Raw genomic sequence first — 21,510 nt, forward strand, 5'->3', positions numbered from 1 at the left:
TAGAAAATATGTAGCAGCTTTTTGAACAGTTAACCCCATGATTTCTGTTGCACGGGAACATTTCATTTCTGTATATTCCTGTATACCTGTCACATTCTGAACTGGTACAAATCTGTAAGTTTTCTGATTCCAAAGAAGCTCTATCTGTTTAGACCAGAAGAAGCTGTGATCCAGGATCTGTCTTTCTGTTTATTGCCAGCGATTTAAATTTAGCAGCTGTTTGAAGATTTTTACAACCTTTGTAGCCTACCTTAAAAATAATCGATTATTTAAATGTTCAGAATAGTCTCTCCACAGAATTAAACGATAAAGAGAAGTTTGTAAAACAAAGTTGAGCTGTGTTTTTCCCTTTTGAATTTAGGTCTACTTCCCGATTGAATTTGCTCTGATATTACTACTTTGGTGAGAATTGGGATTAGGATAACAGTATATGCCCTAAAAGTGCCTTATATGGCTTATTGCATGGATAGTATGAGAACATGGAATATTTCAGTAGTGAATGCTTCAGTGTGAGAATGACAGCAGCGGCTAGGGTGGACAAGTAACCTCTATAAACGAGAAGTCCTTTAAACAGTGCACATTTAGGAGGAACATTCAGTAGCATTCCAAGTAAACGTGAACTTTTATGAACTGAAACAAAGAAAGATTGTAAAATAAGAAGAGGGAAGCTAACTAAATGCTTCATACAAAGAGTCTGTAGGAGAAACAGGAAAAGGAGTAGGCGCAGCCTGCCTTTTCAACTAACCCGTGTTAAAAATCAACATGAAAATTGTTTATGCAGAAGTCAAAACCAAACCAAGCAAACTACCTCAGAGCTGGGCAGCATTCCACCCACACAAGACTTGTTACATCATGCCTTAAAACTGCCAGCAGAGCTTCAGGGGATAACCGCATTGCAAAACGTTGCTGCAATCCAAGCTAACGAACCAAGGCATGGAGCACGTAGCTGGGCTTACTTTGCTTTGTAGAGGTGGTCACACTCGTATTGCTTGTGTGCAGACTATAAATATTAACTCTGATCTACACATGTGCACTTTTTGAATAGTTTGATGAGTCATCTGAGGCAATCATGCAATAAAGAACGCTTACAAAGTCCAAGCAAGATAGCATTTAACAGGAAGCAAGCCACACAGCTGACTTTTATATTCAAACCTGTCAGAAAGCAAACTATATTTCCCATTTAAGATATTAAACAGCTCTGTCATTCCTGGTTGCCCCTTGAGTCAAATTCTGTGCCTTCCTGAGAGTGGATTTTAGCTTCTTTTTGGCCTAGTAAACTTTGGGCAGAAGGTGGCAGGCAGCCTGAGGAATTTGCTGGCATAGTGCAGTTTCCTCTCCTTTGAAGATCCAGAGGTCCAGTTTCAACCAGCTGATTTTGTCAAAGCAATGAAATTAAGAGGTTGATCAGCAATACAGACTCTCATCCTTCACTGATTAAATGCCTTTGATTACTGAAAATAGAATGGAGACGCTGTGGGAGGCAGTCTATTTGGTAACTGCAGGTTGCAGAAACTTCTTAGGCTTTTCTATCAAGTGCATAGTGTACAATTCCTGTGCTCCTTAGAAAGATGAAATATATGGAGCTGAACAAGTATGCTTCTTTGCAATAGCTTTATTAGTCTCAGCATACAGGGAACCGCAGAGCAGGGTTTTCAGCACTGTTTCCAGCAGACACAAGGAATGCTGAGGGGCCACAGCAACCACTGGGTGCTGGATAACATGCCTCAAGAATAGCTGCACTACTTCTGTGCGAATTCACAGTGCTGGCTTCGGACGCTGGTGCCTATGCTGCTGTCCACTAGTTATTTACACAGTCAGCTGATTTATCAAACATTATTTTCTACCAGTTCTCTGCATGGTTACAGGGTGCTCTCTAAACGGTCACTCACACCCCTCAGTGTGGATTCTGTTCTGTATTTTCCTCTTGATATCAAGGAATAGGACCGTTCTTTACAGAAGTTCATACAATAGCATACCACTAGCTGAAAGTAAGCTGGGCAGCCTCCTGCCTCCTCTGTGAGACCTTATATTCGACCACACACATGAAGCTCAGTGCCATTCACACTTCATGAACACTTGGATTACAGTTGTTTCGCATCCGCATTTCTGCCATTTTCCTTAAGAAAACCGGCAGCCAGGGAGTTTTGCCTTGGTGTGTACACAGCAGCACTTGTGTAAGTGTAGCCTTGTATTCCCTTTCAACTTCGAAACCGATTCAGTAGTACCTGAGGTCTATGAGGCAACGCCATCTGTGTAACAGCCAATATTTTCAGCTGTTTGCCCTGCAGGATCCCAGATCGTTTTCCAAAATAATATACAAATGTCATTTACTGAGCCCTGTATGAGGCTCATTAAATAAGTAACATCTGAATCTTACAGCTGAGTAAATATTCCACCCATTCAATAACATCTGAAGTCACACCCTCCATAGGGTGAGTCTCGGTACGAGTGGAAAACATACTTCAACAGGAGCCAAAAAACTAATTTAAAATCTGGCCAGAGTAAGTGGGAGAAGAGTGGCTTGACAAAAAGGATCAGCACAGGAGATGCAGATCAGGTAGGCACTCCAGTCAAAGGGAGCTGTTGGTCTTACTGAAAGGCAGATTGCATGATTATCCCACAAAATGAGCAAAAGCCACTTCACATGTTTCTCTTTCAGCCACTTCACATATTTCTTGTAGGAAGGACACCACTTGTAGGAAGGACACGTAAAGTAATAAAATAGCATGAAGGTTTCTCACTAGCCACCAGTAATAATTTCTGGCAATAGCAGCTATTTAGTTCATGTCAGTGGACATTCTGAAACACACAAAACTATTGCAGTAGAGGTTCAAACAGTTTTTCTACATGTGCATCTGATTAAGAAAACCGAGAAAGCTGTCTGTTTGTGGCAACAGCCCCACCATTTCTAGAGGTGAAATGGTCAAAGGTTTTGTATACATTTTTATAGCTGTATTGATGTTTGAGAGTGAGGTATGGCTGGCTGCCACACAGAGCTCAGAGAAATTATTGAGATGAGACCTGACCTGCGCTGCTTGTTTAGGTGTGGACATAAGCTCCTTGCCTCTTCCTGAACCTGCAGAACACAATGTCAGTCCAATGGGCAAACACATTTGTTTGCAAGATGCGATGGTGATCACCTTCTAGGACTCTGCCTCTAGAAAACACCCCTTAGTTGCTTATGCCTCCAAATATTTTCCAGGTTTTGTCTGATTGATATGTTTGCAGTATGTAGAAATAAATGTATATGTACTTCATGACAATCCAATTGACTGTTTAATTCCCTAATCGCATTATTTTATCTGTGTTGTTTTGTGTTACATATGTATGAAAGAGAGACTTAAAAAAATAAAGCTTATAATAATTTTCACAGTTTTGAAGCCATCCTGGATAGTGGCTGTCCTTTATGGAGTGGCTATAGAGGTACCCTGGAATGACTAAAACCTGCTGCATAAATCCGTCTCTCTGTTGCCATTAACATGCTTTTGACTTTGCAGTGGTTAAGCTGTACCTACATATATTAGTTTTCACCAGTGCTCTCTCATGGCACTCCTATTTCTGTTATCTTATGAACTTCGCTGTAGGATCAACAGGAAATACAACCATCAAAAGGAAACAACAATTTGTTTTAAAATATGTTTGCAAAATCATGTAAACTTTTCACCCTCGATGTCTCCAATGACACAGGCGCTAAGCTGTCTTCAACCCTTCCCTGGGGGCAATTCTCAGAGTTCAAACACATAGCAAGTCTCATTTGAACATGACATAAATAAACACCATGTAGACTGTGTAAGAGAGCTTTGCTGCACTAACCGTGAGAAAGTGCAGTGTAAAACACATTGCCATCCATCAGCTGTTTTGTGGCCACTCTGCAAAGGTGAATTCAGTTAAGTGGAATTAGTACAGAATTCTTGTTTTCCTTTGATAATATCAAACTATATTGGCATTGGACTAGATGACCTTTGAGGCTCACTTCCAACCCAGGCTATTTGATGATTCTATATAGATAAAATATGTTTCCAGTTCAGCCTATCTGCCGCTTGCAGTGTACACGGGAAGTGAAGAGCAGAAAAAGAGGCTCACCCATTTTGAGTCCTTATGAGACAGGAATCCACACTTACATACTACATGCTTTTGGGCGTAACTCTCATATCAATGAACCACTTCTTCCTAAATCCCTTGTGCAAGTTAGAATTTTGTGCTATCATTTTAGATAGGATGAATTTTAATCTCACACATGCACCAGCTTCATATCCAAGTTTAATTTCAGAACTGAAAAAAGCTTGCATATAGTAGGTAGCTTATTAGCTGTAGAAATAAAACACTACTACAAAGCAAAAGTAGGTCTTTTAGCCCTCTTCCATCAGTGACAAAATCAGTAACTGCTTTTTGTAGTAACCAGGTCCTAAACCGGACAGTACTCTGCTGCTTTTTGTGTTGGTAAAACGCACAGCAGCAAGACAGCTTAACATGGCACAAATGGCAGAAGGGAAAGCTGCTTTAAACAATGGTTAAATACTTCATCTAGTAAGTATTTAACCTCAAAACCCATAACTGTACATTACCAAAGTCCAAAAAAATCTGGCTGATTGTCAGAGATGCTGCGAAGCCATCACTTGAATATTAATTCAAGGAAGGTGAGAGGTTAGTGATGAAAGTGTTTCAATCTTTCATATCACATGACATAACATTTTTCAAGATCTCTAGAGGAGTCTGAATAATTTGGCTTTTCTACCTATATTTAACATTGTTTTCCTTCTTTAAGGTTAGAGTAACTGATTACCAAAGAATCCAGAGAAAATTAATAACATAGCCAGTTCCGAAACCCAGTGAGAGTGAAGCGACTCCAAGCATTACTGACAAAAGCCTTTTTTTCTCCCAACTAGCTGACAGTTTCCTGGTTACGGTGGGACACCAAGGGAGCTGCCACCAAGTGGGAATGCTGGATGTTAGCAGCAAAACCTTGAACAACCTTGGCATTTGGCGGAGAACCAACACAGGCAGGCAGCCTGCTCACAACAGCCCTTCGTTCCCAGCGGCCCCGTGTTCCCAGCAAAGTGTCTGGTACGTTTTGAACCAGCTGGAGTTTTTTCCATGGATAATGGAGTTTGATAAGTAAGAAGGAATGGCCTGAGTACATCTATTACTGTAGCAAGACCCATTTCCACAGCTGCAAGTAGGTGTTTTACCTCAGTTGTAGGAGAAAGGCTAGTTCTGGTTCTTGCTGGTGGAAGTGAAGGCTGTATTTCATTTCTGATAGATATTTTATGACTGCAGGGAGGTTATTTTATTTTATGGGATACAAAGTCATGCTTTATACTTGTTTGTTGTCTTTGCTTTGTGCTGATGCTGCTAGAAACAGGAATGAAATTCAACTGAAGGCCCTGCATATAACTTCTTAATTTCCAGGTAGAATACAGTATCTGGTTTATCTGGCACTTGCTGGGGGGTAGATCCTTTCTCTCAATGTACTTACTAATGAAAGGAAAAACTGGTCATTCAAGTTACATGTGATTTGAGAATAGGCTGATAAGTAAATGGTACGGATAAATTGATTTTACTTGCTCATTAGCTGTTTTTCCATTTGCGCCAAATACTGGTAGACGCAATAACAATGAAATGCCCTTGGGACATTTAAGAACTATTTCAGTTGTAGCTACTGATGTAATAACAAATTCAAAGAAATTAGTCAACAGCACAATGAAATAATTAAGCTTAATGAAAGCTTCATTGAATAAAATGTGTTTGGTTTTGTCTGGTTTTGGTTTACAGAAGTATTTATGCCCAGAACTCAGGAGAGTTTCATGTGATATGCCGGGCTGCTGCTACAGACTCTTTCTCTGGCAGATCTTCTATTAGCTGATCATCCTTTGACAGTGTATGCATAAACCTTTTGCAAAGACAATGCTGAGAAAGAAGACAGCTGGGGTCATTATTTGAAAAGATGATAGTATTTTCCCTATAAGCCACAGATAAAGCGTTCCATGCTTCTATTTCAGGCTGTAAACCAGACTGGGCTGTTCTTGAGTATAACTTTACCTTCACAGGAAATCCATTGTTTGGAAAGCTAATAGAGACACCACACCCCTTTGCACGCACAGATGGGGCTCTCTGATAAGTTCTTGCTCTCCGGGGGACATGAATACCTAGAAATTATCTGATAATGCTATTGTTGAAGTTTTAATATTGAAAACCCTACAAGATATGATAAATTTATTTACACAGATTTATTGAGGTAGGGAACTTGATCTGAGCAAGGAAGCAAATTAGCGTGTAGGAATTACAGTGTCCGAGCAAATTAGCATGCGAGAAGGACAAGGTCCAGTCCAATGCAAAGATAAATCGTCAATCTGGAAGGAATTACTGGTAGTCTGCAAGAATCCCAAATCCAAGGGCCAAGTTCTTCTTACAGGCAAATAGTGACCCGGTGTATAAATATACTGACGATCCAGTAGCTTTGTTTATTTGCATGTGGGTGTATACAAACCAAAGAACACTCTGCAGAAACACAGTTGCGAAGTCAAGCTTTCAATAACAATCACCACTTTCCCTTTCCCTCTTGTTGTGGAAATAGGAGGTGAGTAAAGCTAAGGAATTTTCATGTACAAATGTGGTGAGAATGAATAAGCACATCTCCTTCATAGAGGGAAATGGCGTCCAGAAGAGCAATACTGTAGCAATTAACACCTTAGTAACACATTAAATGTTCCCAATCACTAATCAGCTCTAGAAATGCTGCCTCTCCTACTCTTTTACAGTGGGAAAAAGATGAGTTTCTCTGTCTGTAAGGATGCATTAGCTTTCCCAGGAGTAAGAGATGCATGGAGATGATCTGAAACATGAGACTTCCTTCTTTTATTCTTCAGGTACACTTAGACCATAAATTCAGTTTCAGATTAGGTCCTACTGAAATAGTAGATCGTATGCAATACATTTAGCATCTTTGGGAAATTCAGTTGGAAAACACAGCTGCAAAACTTGATTTGTTTATGTGACAGTTCTGACGGTGTGAAAAATCTGTTTTTTAAGGTCATAGACTCCCCCTGCTCCTTATACAAATAGCCTGGCTAAATATGAGTAGATTTTGAGAGGAAAAGCTAAAGGAACATTCTTATCACCAGCATAAATCTGCCAAATTTGAAACTCTTACTCCAAAACTTGAGGCATGTGAAAGAAAGGGGATGGAGCTTTGAAAATGCTGATGAAGCCGGAGAGAGACTTTTTAGCAGGTCTTGTTGTGACAGGACGAGGGGTGATGCTTTTAAACTAAAAGAGGGAAGATTCAGGCTGGGTATGAGGAAAGAAATCTTTACAATGAGGGTGGTAAAATCCTGGCACAGGTTGCTCAGAGAGGTGGTGGATGTGACATCCCTGGAGACATTCCAGGCCAGTCTGGATGTGGTTCTGGGCAACCTGATCTAGATGAAGATGTCCCAGCTCATTGGAGGCGAGTTGGACTTGGTGACCTTTGAAGGTCCCTTCCAACCTGAACTATTCTATGATTCTCTGATTCTAAATCAAGTATTTCCAATAGAAGCTACTGAAATGGGATCTTAATGTGGGAAGTGCTTGGCCGACTTCAGGTGGCAGTGTCCACACTGCAGCTAGCGCAGCTTGTAATGCAAGTTGCATTGTTAGATTGTAATCCTGAGGCAGTTTTCACTGGGCATAGATTTGGATGATCCCAAACATACTTTTAGGATAATTTGTATTTTACTTACCAATCTGCAGGGACAAGTGATTGTGTTTACACAGCTGTGCTACTTGTGGCTTGAGTTTAAACTACATGCATGGAAAGGATCCTTTTGTCTTTGCATTTGCAGTGCTGCCTTTCCACTATTAGGAATGCAGCACCTCTGTTCTGCTGAGATGCGTAACTGCTGCTGTGATGGTGAGGCTGTCCCTGCTTCATTCACCCAGAACAGATACCACTGTGCAGCAATATTTTCCACATAACCACAGGCACCTCTGTCTTTTATTGAACATCCACAATGACATTTTTTGATTACGTGACCTGCCCAGCTCATTTTAATAGTGTTTGCACTTCACTCCTTTCGACCTTTAAGTCTTTGCTCGCTATAAAACCGGTGTGTGGACAGAATCAAAATGGTACGCCGCATCAAACCCAGTCAGATTTCAAAGTGAAGCGTTGTAAAACTGGAAGTGTCAAGGAAGAATGGGTTTACACTGATTTATATAAACACTTTATTCAAATGCTTTGGATACAGATAAACAGTCCTTGTGCAACGTTTGTTATGGTTTCACCTGCTTTAAGCTGGAAACTGAAAGTGTTTTGATAAACAGGCCAGAAAAGTGTGTTGGGTTGCTTTGCAGCTGCAAGTGCTTCTGTGTGCTATGCTGAAGCGCTATCTTACATCTTGTAAAAGCAATACCTCTCAGTAATTCAGTTTTTTTACTTTTATCTACAGAGAGGAAACCATTACCTTGTACTGCACTTACAATGACTGCCTGTACACATAGCATTTCCTGGAAAAAGGAAAATACAGGTTTTGGTGATATTCTTTAGTGGACACAGATTTAAGACTTGGTCAAAATGTCTTAAAAAGTTTCTTATAACATTACAGACTCATATTTGGGTTTTAATTTCAATTATCTGAAATTTTTACCTGAAACTGAGACTTAACAAATGCAAGATCAGATTCTGAACCAGTGGAAAAAAGCAGAAAAAACTCTGAGGGCCAGAAAGGAAAAAAACTGATGGATCCTTTAAAACATTCTTTAGAATTTGAAAAATTTGGTTTTATATTAAGTAATTTATATTAAGTAATATTTTTGGCATATGTAAAAAAGTTGTATTTAACATTGGCAGTTTCTGTAATTTCCCTGCTGATCAAGGCTTCATTTCCCTTTAACCCCCATGACATGTTTTAATTCTTATGTTCTGGTTGTGTTTCTGCAGATGATAAAAGCATACGGTTTTCCTGACTGGATTGAAGAAGTATTTTTATAGGAGTTGGTGGCATCCATTAAGACTGCTTCATGACACTGGGTTTGGAGCTAATGAAGAACAGGAGACAGCTACCATTGCATAGAGAAAGAAAAAGGTCACCAAAGCAGTTTTGTTTCCTGTGAGGGTTAAATGCGGACTCCAGTATGTGCTCATGTATTTGGGGGCAGAGTTAAAATACCTTTACTTTTCATTTTAACTCATTTTGATGCTTAGAGTAACTTCTGAGACAGGTGGCAGGATGTCTCATTAAAGCGCAACTAGAGTTGCCCTGCTGAGATTCCACCTGCTATGTAAAAGTGCTACCACCTCCTTGCCAAATGGAAAGGATTACCTGACTTCAACAGACTGGTCTGTATCAGTTAAAAGCGATTCATTAGGGTTGTGAGATTAAGCATGAGAAAACGCACACTGGACAACTAGAACTAGAAGACTCCACCTTAAAACTGCAGAATTCTTTAACATAATTTGTTTCCTAATCATAGGAGTGAGTGTCCCATGGTCTAGTGTAAATTTCCCTTCCCAGTGGTCTTAGAGCATCCACAGACCAAGGCTCTGACCTTTGGTCACCTGATGAAGGAGTTGTTGGAGTCACAAGTGAGGTTCTACACTTAAAAATGAGCTTTCTGAGGTGGAATTAGCTACTGGCCTTTTAGTTTGGTTTGGGAAATCTACTTCTAAAGGTACACACCTGCTGTATTTAGCATGCAGAAAAAGTTAGCACTCTGTAAGAGCACTCCCCTCAGTAGCTTTTCATCTCTCACACTAGTCATTTAATTTTCTTACTCCCATTCTATCATGGTTTAGCACTGCTCAGGCCACCAGATCCTCAAAAAAAAATAAAATAAGGCCAATAGCAGGTACTACTATAACACAGTTAGAACTAGAATACAAATAAAAATAATCCGTAACTGTACAAGTGATGTGCAGATGGATCGCATTTCATCCATTGGTATCTCCAGTGGATACTGGGTCAGTCCTAGTACTATATTGTTCTCCTTGATTTAGGATAATATGCCTAAAGCAGAGAGTATCATGGACTTGAAAGCAAATAAGCCAGCAGTAGCACGCTCATTGCATTAAGCAATCACTTGAAATGAATTTAATTTCACACCATAGTAAGTACAACTGAAATCACCACATGCATATTAATGAAACAGCTCATTTATTTAAGCCCTGCTTTTTGTTCAGTTTGTGGACACAGTATCTCAGAACTGTTTGTATTGGAAGTACCCTGATATTTTGTAGGTCAGTAGCTGGATTTATGTCTATAAAACTTTATTTTCTCACTAGACAGGGAAGACCTATCAGGAGAAGTTCCCTGGACAATTTTATTTTCTTTTGGAATCTTTCTTTACATGAGATCCTCCAAGCAAACGCAACATGCAGTTGCCCTTGTCATTTGGGAAACTGTGCCTTAGTTTCTGGATCATCTTGAAGCAGCTTAGAATCATAGAATGGTTTGGGTTGGAAGAGACTTCTAAAGGTCAAGTCCAACGCTCTGCAATAAGTAGGGAAAAATTCCACCAGATCAGGTTGCTCAGGGTCCTGTCCAACCTTGAATGTTTCCATGGATGGAAGTTTCCTTCCCGTACCTGCACTTCATGCACTTTTGGCCTTTTTTGCATGTATTTAAACTTTTCAAATGTTTGGATTTGTAGCACTGGTTTTTGGGTTTGTTTTGGGATGATTTTTCTTTATGAAGGGATGGTAGGATACCAAGTGTAAGATTATTAATGATAGTTTAGTTTTTCTTATGCATGCCTTAGCAATAGTTCCCTAGGGGATCTCCATCACAAATGGAAAATGTATCTGAGTTCTTTTGAAACAATAATTTTGTTCTTTTACCAGTGTCAACATTGTACCTAACCCAATACACTTTGGAAAACAGATCCCTGGCTAAGTTTGTAGGCATTATCATAATATAATTATTAGTAATACTTATAACTACCACAGTAATAGTGGCTAGCAGCAGCAACTCAATACCTGGCAGCCACTGGCAATGTGCTTACGATTTCAATTTGTAAACTAATCTCTAGTGCTGTCAGCTGGAAATTAAAACCTTAGGGAAAACAGATATATTAATTATGTTTGCGTTTCCAGATCTCTCTGGAAGGTTGCTATGGGCACAGAATATTGTAACTCTGTGTCCCCTAGACAGTGCTTTGCAGCAGCAGTGCCCTAAACTCTGTGTTAGCAGGCAGCTGACCCATAATGTTTGATGTCAAAAGAGGAAAAACAAGAGACACTTCCATAGACCTTATAAGAACATTTGTAAATGTTTACTATTTCTGGGAAGGAAAAAAGAAAAGAGAGAAAAAAAAACCACCAGGGTTTGTGGAACAAGCTGGAGAAGATAAGTGTGAACAAGTACATGGCAGAGCACTGATATGCTGCAGGACAGCCTATCTCAGAATTCTAACACTGGGAGAGGGTGTGAAAACAATGTGATGGTTACAAAAAAATCTATCCTTACCAGCTCTGCCTTTTACACAAATCACAGCTTACTCCTACTGTGATTCCCACTGCACTTGCTGCCTTCCCATCGTGGCCACTGAATCTCCCAAGAACACAAAAACACTCCCTGGGCATATTATAAACTTTGAAGACGTGTTCAGCTTTCCCATGTGAATGCTTAGGAAATCACAGCTCCCTTAAACGCTCTGAAATCCTACATCTCCCTGAGCTCACGTGTTTATGTGTACTTTAGGGATGCGTTTTGATGCCCCACAGAAGCAGAACATGCTAAAGCCACAGTCAGCAAGGCAAAGCAGGCCTTCCCCGTGTCCTGCCCTGACCCAGCACACACGGAGCACTTCTACTCTCTTAACACAAAACCCTGTCAGATTCCTGCCCTTTGTGGGGATCATTATGTCAACCCCAATAACCAAACCGCGCTGAGCTTCATCCTTGGGCAAGATGCCACAGCACTGCAGCCAGACAACAAGTGCCTGTTGCAGACAGCAGCCCCGGCGGGAGCTCCTGCAGCGCCTCCGAGCTCCCACGGCTCTCTCCGCGCTCTGCCCGGCTGCTGCGGCCGCACCGGTACCGGGATCTTCCCCCCCTCCGACCCTGCTGGGGGAGACGTCTCCCCGGCGGGCCTGAGCGCCGGTTAAGGACTGCCCTGCAGCCCGGTTCCTCACCTTCCCGGACCCCGCCACAGGAGGGAGGCCGGCCGCGGGGTGACGGCCACGCAAGGAAAGGGGCGACAACAGCACCGATGCCCCAGCCTCGGCGCGCGGTCGCGCGGGGACGGCGAGGGTGGCAACGTCCCCGCCGCGCCTGCGCGCCGCGCGCGCTCTATCCCTCTGTGACGCGAGCACGCCGCCGGCAGCACCGGGCTCTCCCATAGGCCGGTTTACCCCGGCAGGCGCGCTCCCGGGCGGGCGCCGCTCTTCCGAGTGCGCCCCGGGCCGCGGGGACGCGCACGGGAGAGCGCACGGGAGCGCCGTCGGTTTGGTGTCTGTCAGCGCCGCTCGCTCGCTGCGCTCCCCGCCCTCGCCTCGCCTCGCGCGCGCGCTCGCCGCCCGCGTCTCCTCCTCGCTCCGTACCGCGTCTCGCGCCCGGTCTCTTCACAGTCCGGCGGCGGCTCCGTTCCGCGGCCGCCGGTTCCCGTTTCCGTCTCCTCACCGCGGGGTGCCCCCCGCGATCCTTCCTACACCCCCCCCCCCCCCCGCCGCACCCCGCAGCTCGCCACGGCCTCTCCCCGCACCCTCGGCGAAGGCAGCGCGGGCCCCGCCAGCGGCACTCGGGTAAGGGGGTGATGCGGGCGGCTGAGCGGGAGCCGCGGCGGCGGGGGAGCGGGTACGGAGCCGAGACCGGGCTGCTCCAAGCCGCCGCTCCCCATCCCTTCTCCCGGGCCTGGCGCCGCCGCTGTTGCGACTCCGGCGCTGCTCAGCAACCGCTGCCGCCGCCGGGGTGATGGTGGCGGGGAAGCCGCCGGTCCCCCGCTGTGTGCCGGGGTCCCCGTGGGCTACTCCCGGCGGAGGGGCGCTGGTGGGGCCGGGGAGCGCGGCGGCGGCTCTACGCCTGGCGGGGGAAGCGGGAGGCCGGGACTCGGCGGGCGGCTGGGGCATCACCGTGGGCAGCGGGGCCGGGCCGGGCCCAGGAGGTTGCTGCGTGCGAGAGAGCCCCGGGCAGCGGCGTTGCCCCGGGAGCGGCGCGGGCAGCGGGGGTCCTGCGACTGAGAGCGCGGCCGCGGGGGGCGGCCTCCAACTTTGCTTGTCCCGGGAACTGCGGCCGCCCGAGGGGACGCCCGGGTTTGGCAGGGAGAGGCACACGGGAAACGTGGGCTTGATGGACGGACCTTACGCCCTCGGGCCGCCTGGGAGCTTGAGGAAGTGCTTGTCTTGCAAGGGTGCAGAGCCATCGGGTGCTGCCTGGGGCTCTTCCCACGGCCACCTTTACCGTATTTCGGCAGATTTAACTGCTTTGGTCTTGGATTCTTGTTACTTGTCACTGATAAGGCTCCGGAGATTTTTCCTGCAGTCAAGTTTGTGCTTAATGTCAGGTCTTCCACACAGCGTGTCCCTGCTGTGTTCTAGGCGCTCTCCAAAGACCTGGCTGTGCCCTGTGCTTTCAGAAGCTTGTGATTGAGGGTGCAAGAGTAGGTAGAGACTGTCATGCCGTAGTGCAGGTTGTTCTAAAAAGCCTGTGGGCATAGACATCAGCTGAAAAATTGCTTCTTGAGAGGCTGCAAGTTTCTGGGAGCAGTACCTGCTGTCCTTGTGTCCTCAAGGCATGCATGGTACACTGTGAGCCCCTGGATGTGGGAAACAACCATGTGTTCAGAGCATTCTTCACTTTGAGATCTTGTATTAACACTTAGGGCCTTTTTGTGTGTATACTGAAACTTACACATCAGCTGGAATGTCTGTGTTTCACTATGCACGTGTACGTTTATATATCTACTCCCTTTATGCTAAAATATGCTAGTATGTTAATGTCTGGGCATTAACTGAAAGCTAGTGGAGTAAATACTACAGAAAGAGTGTTTAAGCATGAACAGGGTTTTTATTTTAGAGTATTAATCTTTTTTTTTCCTAATCATTCTCCACTGTAAATGGTCCAAAACTTGAGAAAAGTCTGAACTGCAAAAGCAAAGAACCGGCCAACTGCCTGTGCTGCTTCTGCTTGGAGTGGTTTTACAAAAGGCTCTGTTACAATTCCTTCCATTATTAAAGAAAGCTGGTTGTTAGGATTTGGTGACTGTGCTTTGATGTAGTTCCAGTAATATCTGTTTTGCTGGTTATTACGGGTATGCTTACTGCCAAATACTTACTGGTACTTGTTAGTGATTCATATGTGTATGTACCTTATACTGATAGATCGGTGTATTTCAAAGTTTACATATTTTCCCAACAACACATAATGAGACCATCTTTCTTCAGTGTTGGAAGTATAATTAAACTGCTTGCTCAGAAAATGTGAATAATTAATAATGAGAGGAGGGTAGAAATCAACCTGAAGTGTTGAATCATGCAAATTCACTCATTCAGTGTTGTAGGTGCCAGGGCATTTGACAACTGGGAAATGCAGAGGGTCAGATTGGAGCTTGTAGCTTTCTTGGTCTTTCACTCTTGTGTCTTTGTTTCATTACCTGAGCAACTGAAAAGATCTTTGTTGCAGAAAAATGTGAGCTGTACTTGCTGGAGTAGGAATGGAGCCAATTCACCTTAAGTGAATTAGTAAAGGTACTACTAAACCACATAGGGTCTTCGTTTTGTTTTGGTATCTGTGGTTTATGATCACTTCATTGGGACTGCAAACAGAGGCTTGATTGTATAATGGAATGTTTATGTACTACAAATGTTGCAAAGCATTCAGAGGATTAATATGAAAAAATGTAGTTTTGGTGCTTTCCTGTCTCTCTGTAGCTGTACAGATTTGCTGCTTTATCTGTCAGATCTGTTCTAAACCAAATGATTTTCCCAAGCCTGGGTATTTATGTACAGGAAAAAAATAATAAATGACTATTTTATATATAAATTATGTGATCAGTCTGTTCATTGACATTTAAGGGGATAAAGATGAAGAAGATTGGGACCCGAGTAAATATTGTTGCAGAGTCAGAATTTAAAATAAAAAAGTAATTACTATAATCTTAGGCTGGTCTAGAGGGGGAGCTAGTGTCAAAGCAAAACGCGGCTGGATTTTTATCTAGTCTCATTTGAAAGCTTGCTGTTTGGTCATGGAATATGCTTCTAATACAATCAGGAAAACAAATGTGTATGATGCATGCTATGTACGATTGCATTAATATGCATCTCTTATGTGATGAACATAATCTGCAACTGAAGTGGGTGTTTTTTAGGGAAATTGCTTGTATGGTTTGCTATTACGCAACAAAAACTACCTTCAAAGAACTTTGAAGTTGGAAGAGCAAGCTCTCCTAAATCATGAAATGCCAGGATTAGGGACTCTTGTAAGAAGTGTCATTTGGCCTGTAAACATATGGCTAAATGTTACTTTTTTTCCTGCAATGTTACTTTCAGCGTGTAGCATAGGATGGCATGGATTGTGTTCAGTGAGCAATACTGAATTTTTTTTTCTTGGTATCAGATAACATGGAGCGTTATTATTTGTTATGTGCTGTTCATACTGTACCTTCTTAATTTCCTCTTTTGCTGTTTCATTGCTTTCAGTCTCTAGCGCCTGCATGTTTCACTAGTAGTACTTTAACAGCGGTCTCTGGAGATGTGTTATGTGTCCCTTCATGTTGAATATCCCATTTAATGCCTTTATGATATGATTTTTCAAAATAATCTAGCAATGTGTTAATTATTTGCATGTTCTAGAATGTTTTCTCACAAAGATCTGTCTCCCTGTGGGATTAACTAACAATAACCTGGCTTTTCTTCATTGTTTTTATGGATCCCTTAACAGGGATCCTTGAATGCATATGCTAGAAAAGACCTCACTGCTTGATTTATTGTTGGATGACTGTTGATTTAGACTGCAAGTATAAATACTGAGATCTGCTGCAGTGTTAACCCCCAGGTACTAGTCCAAAATGTTGATGAAGAGTGGTGGATCTCCCGTTGAAAGCTGGTTCTTTTTTACTTCTTTTAAGATAACTTGCTTGCAAGGAGCAAGAGGAAAATCAGTTTCTCCAGGACAGTATTAATTCCTTCTCTTTTCCTGCAATACCTATATTATTAAAAGTACATTGACCAACATTTGCAATGCGTGTGGCAAGTTCCTTTTGTAAGATAGTTTTATTTAGTGTTTTTTTTTACATCTTGTTCAGTAATACAGCAAGAATGCCTTGTGCACAGGGGCACATAGAACAAGATCAAATAGCTTTTGATTGTTGTGATGTGACTATAATATGTTTTGGTTTTTTTGTAAACTGAGAGCTTTTAGGTACTTAGCTGTTGAAAATAAAGTTCATTGCATATAAACAAGATGTTCAACATGCTAGATTAAAAATGGCAGCAACCCTGATGGACAGGAGGAAACCTTCTATCATGTGGGATTGCATTATAGCGTGTAGGTCTTCAGAAAGGCTGAAATCTGTGCCTTTTGCCATGAGACTTCTGCCACTTGAGCTAGCAGAGAATGTGACACTAGTAATTTTTAATTAATGTGTGGTCCAAATGATACGGCCTGTGACTGGTTTTCTGTGATTTTTAAGCATTTAAAAATAGTGATGAAACTCCGGAATCTTGGGTTCCATTCCAGGCTCTGGGAATAAGCATGTTCCGGTGAAAGCTGATTTTTTTTTCTGCTTATTCCTTCTGTGATATCTACTTAAATATCTTCTTGTCCCTACGTGTTTTGCCCTATTCTGAAATTTTTATCACAATCCTATCGTCCTACTGTAAACACTTAATTTCTTGCTAAAGGGCTTCTTATCTGAGATCCAGAATGGCTGTGCGGGGAGATTCATAGAACCATCACAGAATGATAGAACGGTGTGGATTGAAAGGGACCTTAAAGATCATCTAGATCCCACCCCCCTGGCATGGGCAGGAACACATTTTACTACTGAAGTATTAGAAGAAACAATTTTTGCATCCCTTCATGTAGGAATGTTTAAGTCAGGGATTATCGAGAGAACTCAAATCATACAAGACAATGGAGCCAAATGGACTGAGATGTTGGAGGAGCTGGCCAGAGTCACAAGGAGGTCCCTCCCCATCATCTTTGAAACGTACTCGTTACCAGGAGAGCTTCCTGATGACTGAAGAAAGGCATACATTGCACCCTTCAGAAAAGGCCAAAACACAGGCCAAGTTACTACAGAGCTGGCTAGTTTCCTTCTTGTCCCTGGGAAAATAGGTCATTGGTGTTCTTGGAACGCATTTCTGGGCACAAGAAGAAGGAAATGATTGGGAACAATCGGCATGGATTTATCAAAGGTAAATCATGCGTGACTAGCCTGATTGCCTTCCACGTAAGACGGCTGAAGTTGCAGATGAGGGAAGAGCAGTGGGTTTCATTTAACTTGTAAGGCTGTCAGCTCTGTCTCCCACAATACTCTTGTGTCCAGATTTGATTATTAGTCTGTGTGGATGGAGAGCTAGGTGAACAAAAGACTGGCTGGATGGTTGGACTCAGAAAGTAGTGGTTAATGTGTCATATAGGGAGTTGGTAACAAGTGTGGTACTGTAGGGGTTCATCTTGAGGAAGTGATAGAGTGTGCTCTTACGCTTGCAGATGATACCAAATTGGGGTTGTTGATATGCATGAGAATGGGGCTACCATTCAGAGGGGCTGAGGCTGGGAACACAAGACCTATCTGGAGCCTTATGAAATTCAAGGACAAATGGTCTATGCAGTGTACCACTGCAATGAAACAGGCTGGGGACTGACTATGTTGGAGGCAGCTCTGCTGGAGAAATATGGGGTCTTTGTGAACTAGGGTGATCTGGCCACCAGCATGCCCCTGAAATAACATCTTGGGCTGTATTAACAGGAATGTAGCTAGTAGATAGAGGTAAGTGATTATCCTTCTTTATTTGGTGCTTATTAGACTGCATCTAGAGTACTGCACCCAGTTTTGGGACCCTCAGTACAGGAAAGTCATTGATAAACAGAAATTAATTCAGTGGAGGGCTGTCAAGGTGGTTAGGGAGCAGGAGCACTTGCCCTGTGAAGAGAGGCTGAAAGAGTTGCATTTGTTAGCTGGAGAAGAGATGGCTTCAGGGGGATCTAACAATAACCTGCTGGTACCTTTGAGGAGATGACTGAGAAGATGGAGTCAGGCTCTTTACTGAGAAGTGTGGTGGGAAGACATGAGGCAATGGTTGTAAATTGAAACAAAGAAGGTTCAGACTGGATATAAGGAAAAACTTTCTGTAAGTGTAGGCAGGCCGTGGAAGAGGCTGCCCAGAGAAGCTGTGTGATCTCTGTCTTAGAGTTTTCAAGACCCAAATGTGTAAAGCTGAGCAACCTGGTCTGATCTCACAGCTGAGTCCGAGGGAGGAGGTAGGACGAGAATCATCCAGCGGTCCCTTCCAACCTGTGTTATCCTATGAGTCTAGAGCTGCTGATGCTTAGCTCCCAGAAGCCTGGAATTGTGGGAATGAACTGGAACAGGTCATTCCCAGAAGCCTGGAACGCAGTCAGTACAGACAGAATGTGTAGGTGACTCAGCTATAACATATCAGAGCAAAATCAATAACAATAATGTTATAGTGAGCTTGACAAAAGCATCGTTTGTGTGTCAAGATATGCATTTTGCTGTCCCTTAGGAAGATGCATGTGGAGCTAAAAGCATGCAAGTGCTTAAACTTTGTCAAGAAAAAATAGTCTTTTGTAATGGGGCAAAAGTGTATTTTTCTGTAATTTTCCTTGGAAAGGGGAAAAATGGTTGGCATACAGTGAAAATGTTGAGGTAGCTCAGCTTTGACATGGACGCCTGGCACAGAGTGGGTCTATCTTGTAGTCTTTGGCACATTAGAAGAAACTGGAAAATGAATCTTCTACAAGGAAGTATCTGTCAGCCTTAAAAATAGGTGATCTTTCTGGATCATTTGTCAGGATATGTGTGTAAATTCATATTATGTAGCTCATAATGCATCATTTCAAGGTGGTGATTTTCTGACTATCTGTTAAATGAGTTGCAATCAATTCTGATTCTACCCCGCTGCCCCCAAATACATGATAGTTCCCTCACATGATTGTTTCTTCCTGTTTTTTTCCTTATTTCCCTCCCTCCTCGACACATTTTCAGAGTGGAGATGTGTAACAAATGAAAACACGGAGAAGGAGTCCTAAGGTACAAGGAGCCCAGTAACAGTTTTGGCAGACTTTTAACTACCATCCTTCATAAAATGGTTTGTCTTGAAGAGACCTTAAAACTGATCCAGTTCCAGCCCCCTGCCATGGGTAGGGACACCGTCCACTAGATCAGGTTGCTCCAAGCCCCATCCAGCCTGGCCTCGAACACTGCCAGGGATGGGGCAGCCACAGCTTCTCTGGGCACCCTGTGCCAGTGCCTCAGCACCCTCAGAGCAAAGAACTTTTTGATACCTAATGTAAATCTATTATCTTTCAGTTTAAAGCCATTATTCCTTGCCCTATCACTACATGCCTCGGTAAGAAGTCCCGCACCAGATTTCTTGTGGGCCCCCTTTAGGTACTGAAAGCTACTCTAAGGGTCTCCTCAGCACTTTGTACAGACTGAACAAGCCCAACTCTCCCAGCCTGTCTTCATAGGAGAGGTGCTCCAGCACTCTGATCATCTTCATGGCTCTCCTCTAGACTTGCTCCAACAGGTCCACATCCTTCTGTTGGGGGCCCCAGAGCTGGATGCAGTACTCTAGGTGCGGTCTCATGAGACTAGAGTAGAGGGCAAGAATCACCTCCCTTGATCTGCTGGTCACACTCCTTTTAATGAAGCTCAGGACATGGTTGGCTTTCTGGGCTGCAAGAGCACACTGTTGAGTCATGTTGAGCTTCTCATAGATGAACGCCCTCAAGTCCTCCTAAGTGCTGCTGTCAATCCAGTCTCTTCCCAGCCTGTATTTGTCATGGGGTTTGTCCCAACCTAGGTGCGAGACCCTGTACTTGGCCTTGTTGAACTTCATGAGGTTTGTGTTGGCCACCTCTCAAGCCTATCTAGGTCCCTCTGGATGGCATCCCTTCCGTCCAGTGTGTTGACCACACCACACATGGTGTCGTCAGCAAACTTGCTGAGGATGCACTTGATCCCACTGTCCATGTTGCTGACAAAGATGTTGAAGAGCACCAGTTCCAATACCCCTGCGGAGCACCAGTCATCACTGGTCTCCACTTGGACACCCAGCCACTGACTGCAACACTTTGAGTGTGACCGTCCAGCCAATTCCTTATCCACTGAGAGATGGAGACATTACTCAATGATTCCTTAGCCACTAAGTGATGGAGACATCAATTCATGTCTCTCCAGTTTAGAGACAAGGATGTCATGCAGGACAGTGTCAAATGCTTTGCACAAGTCCAGGCAGATGATGTCAGTTGCTCTTCCCTTACCCACCAGTGCTGTCTCCCTGTTGTAGAAGGCCATCGAATTTGTTAGGCACGATTTGTCCTTAGTGAAGCCATGTTGGCTGTCACCAGTCACCTCCTTCAAATCAGAAGAGTTGCCTGCAGCAAAGAGCTACTGTTAAATGACAGGCTGGGAATATAAATGTATATTTAATTAATTTTTGTTATTGAAGCATGAGATGCTACCTGAGGAAATCTTTGAGTAACCCTTTTCTGAGGATTTTCCTCTTTATTTGTATTTGCTAACCTGTAGTCTTTAGGGATCTTTCCTAAGACAAGCGGTGTTTTTTCTAGCAAAGCATAGCTTCCAGTGAATCAACCATTTTATTTGTTTTCTTCAAATATTAGATATTACTAAAGTATAATTTACATCATTTATCTTCAGGTGTAATGCATTCAAAATAACATGAAACACGTCATGTATTGGTCATTCTAGAATTTTATGGAGTTTGTGCTGCAACAGTTGCTTTATGGTAGCAATATTCCGAATGTAAATGCTTTTTAGGAGTCCGCTTTCATTATATGTTTGCTTCATAACGTTATAGTGGTAAGGTGAGTAATTTTCTGTAATATTAGAATTTCTTTTGGGAGACAGTTAATAGCAATGAATATCACCACGACATTATTAATTCTGCAAGGTAAAGACTGTTATTAGAAACCTGTGGAACAGTGCTGTGAATGTCTTACGGAAGTTAATTCTTACTTGCTGTGTGTTGAACTCTTTCTTCAAAGCATCTCTCTTCCTAAAGGTTTCGTAAAAGAACAGTAAGAATTCTGTTCCAACAACCTCCTGATGTTCATCTTTAGTTTACTACTTATTGAACTTCACTAGAATTTGCTTAGAACTTGGACAGCATCATAACTTTTTACAGTACGTCTGATTTGTATGGATAGGAATACATCTGTCAAACTTTGGAAGTTTTGTTTAGTGTTTTGGAGGTGTTTATGGGCATGTATGAACTGTTCATTGAACAATTCATAAAGATTTTTTTTTAAAACCAATTTTTAAAGTAATAGTGCATCTAATTGCATAAATTTCTTCTTTAATCTCTTAGCCTAAAAGGAGA

At 42.9% G+C, this 21,510-nt stretch overlaps 1 protein-coding gene across 2 annotated transcripts in view; it reads left to right on the top strand.

Annotated features, from left to right (window-relative positions):
• The first annotated feature begins 12,483 nt into the window (after positions 1-12,483).
• Positions 12,484-21,510, top strand: part of FUT8 (fucosyltransferase 8) — a 121,981-nt gene continuing 112,954 nt past the window's right edge. For both annotated transcript variants that reach the window (XM_057408893.1, XM_057408894.1), the window contains exon 1: positions 12,484-12,720. The gene's annotated coding sequence lies outside the window, so the exon portion shown is untranslated. The remainder of the gene's footprint in view (positions 12,721-21,510) is intronic.

Source organism: Pezoporus wallicus, unplaced genomic scaffold (genome assembly GCF_028554395.1).
Source record: "Pezoporus wallicus isolate ANWC-B61680 ecotype Strahan unplaced genomic scaffold, APGP_CSIRO_Pwel_v1 contig_6382, whole genome shotgun sequence".
Taxonomy (NCBI): Eukaryota; Metazoa; Chordata; class Aves; order Psittaciformes; family Psittacidae; genus Pezoporus; species Pezoporus wallicus.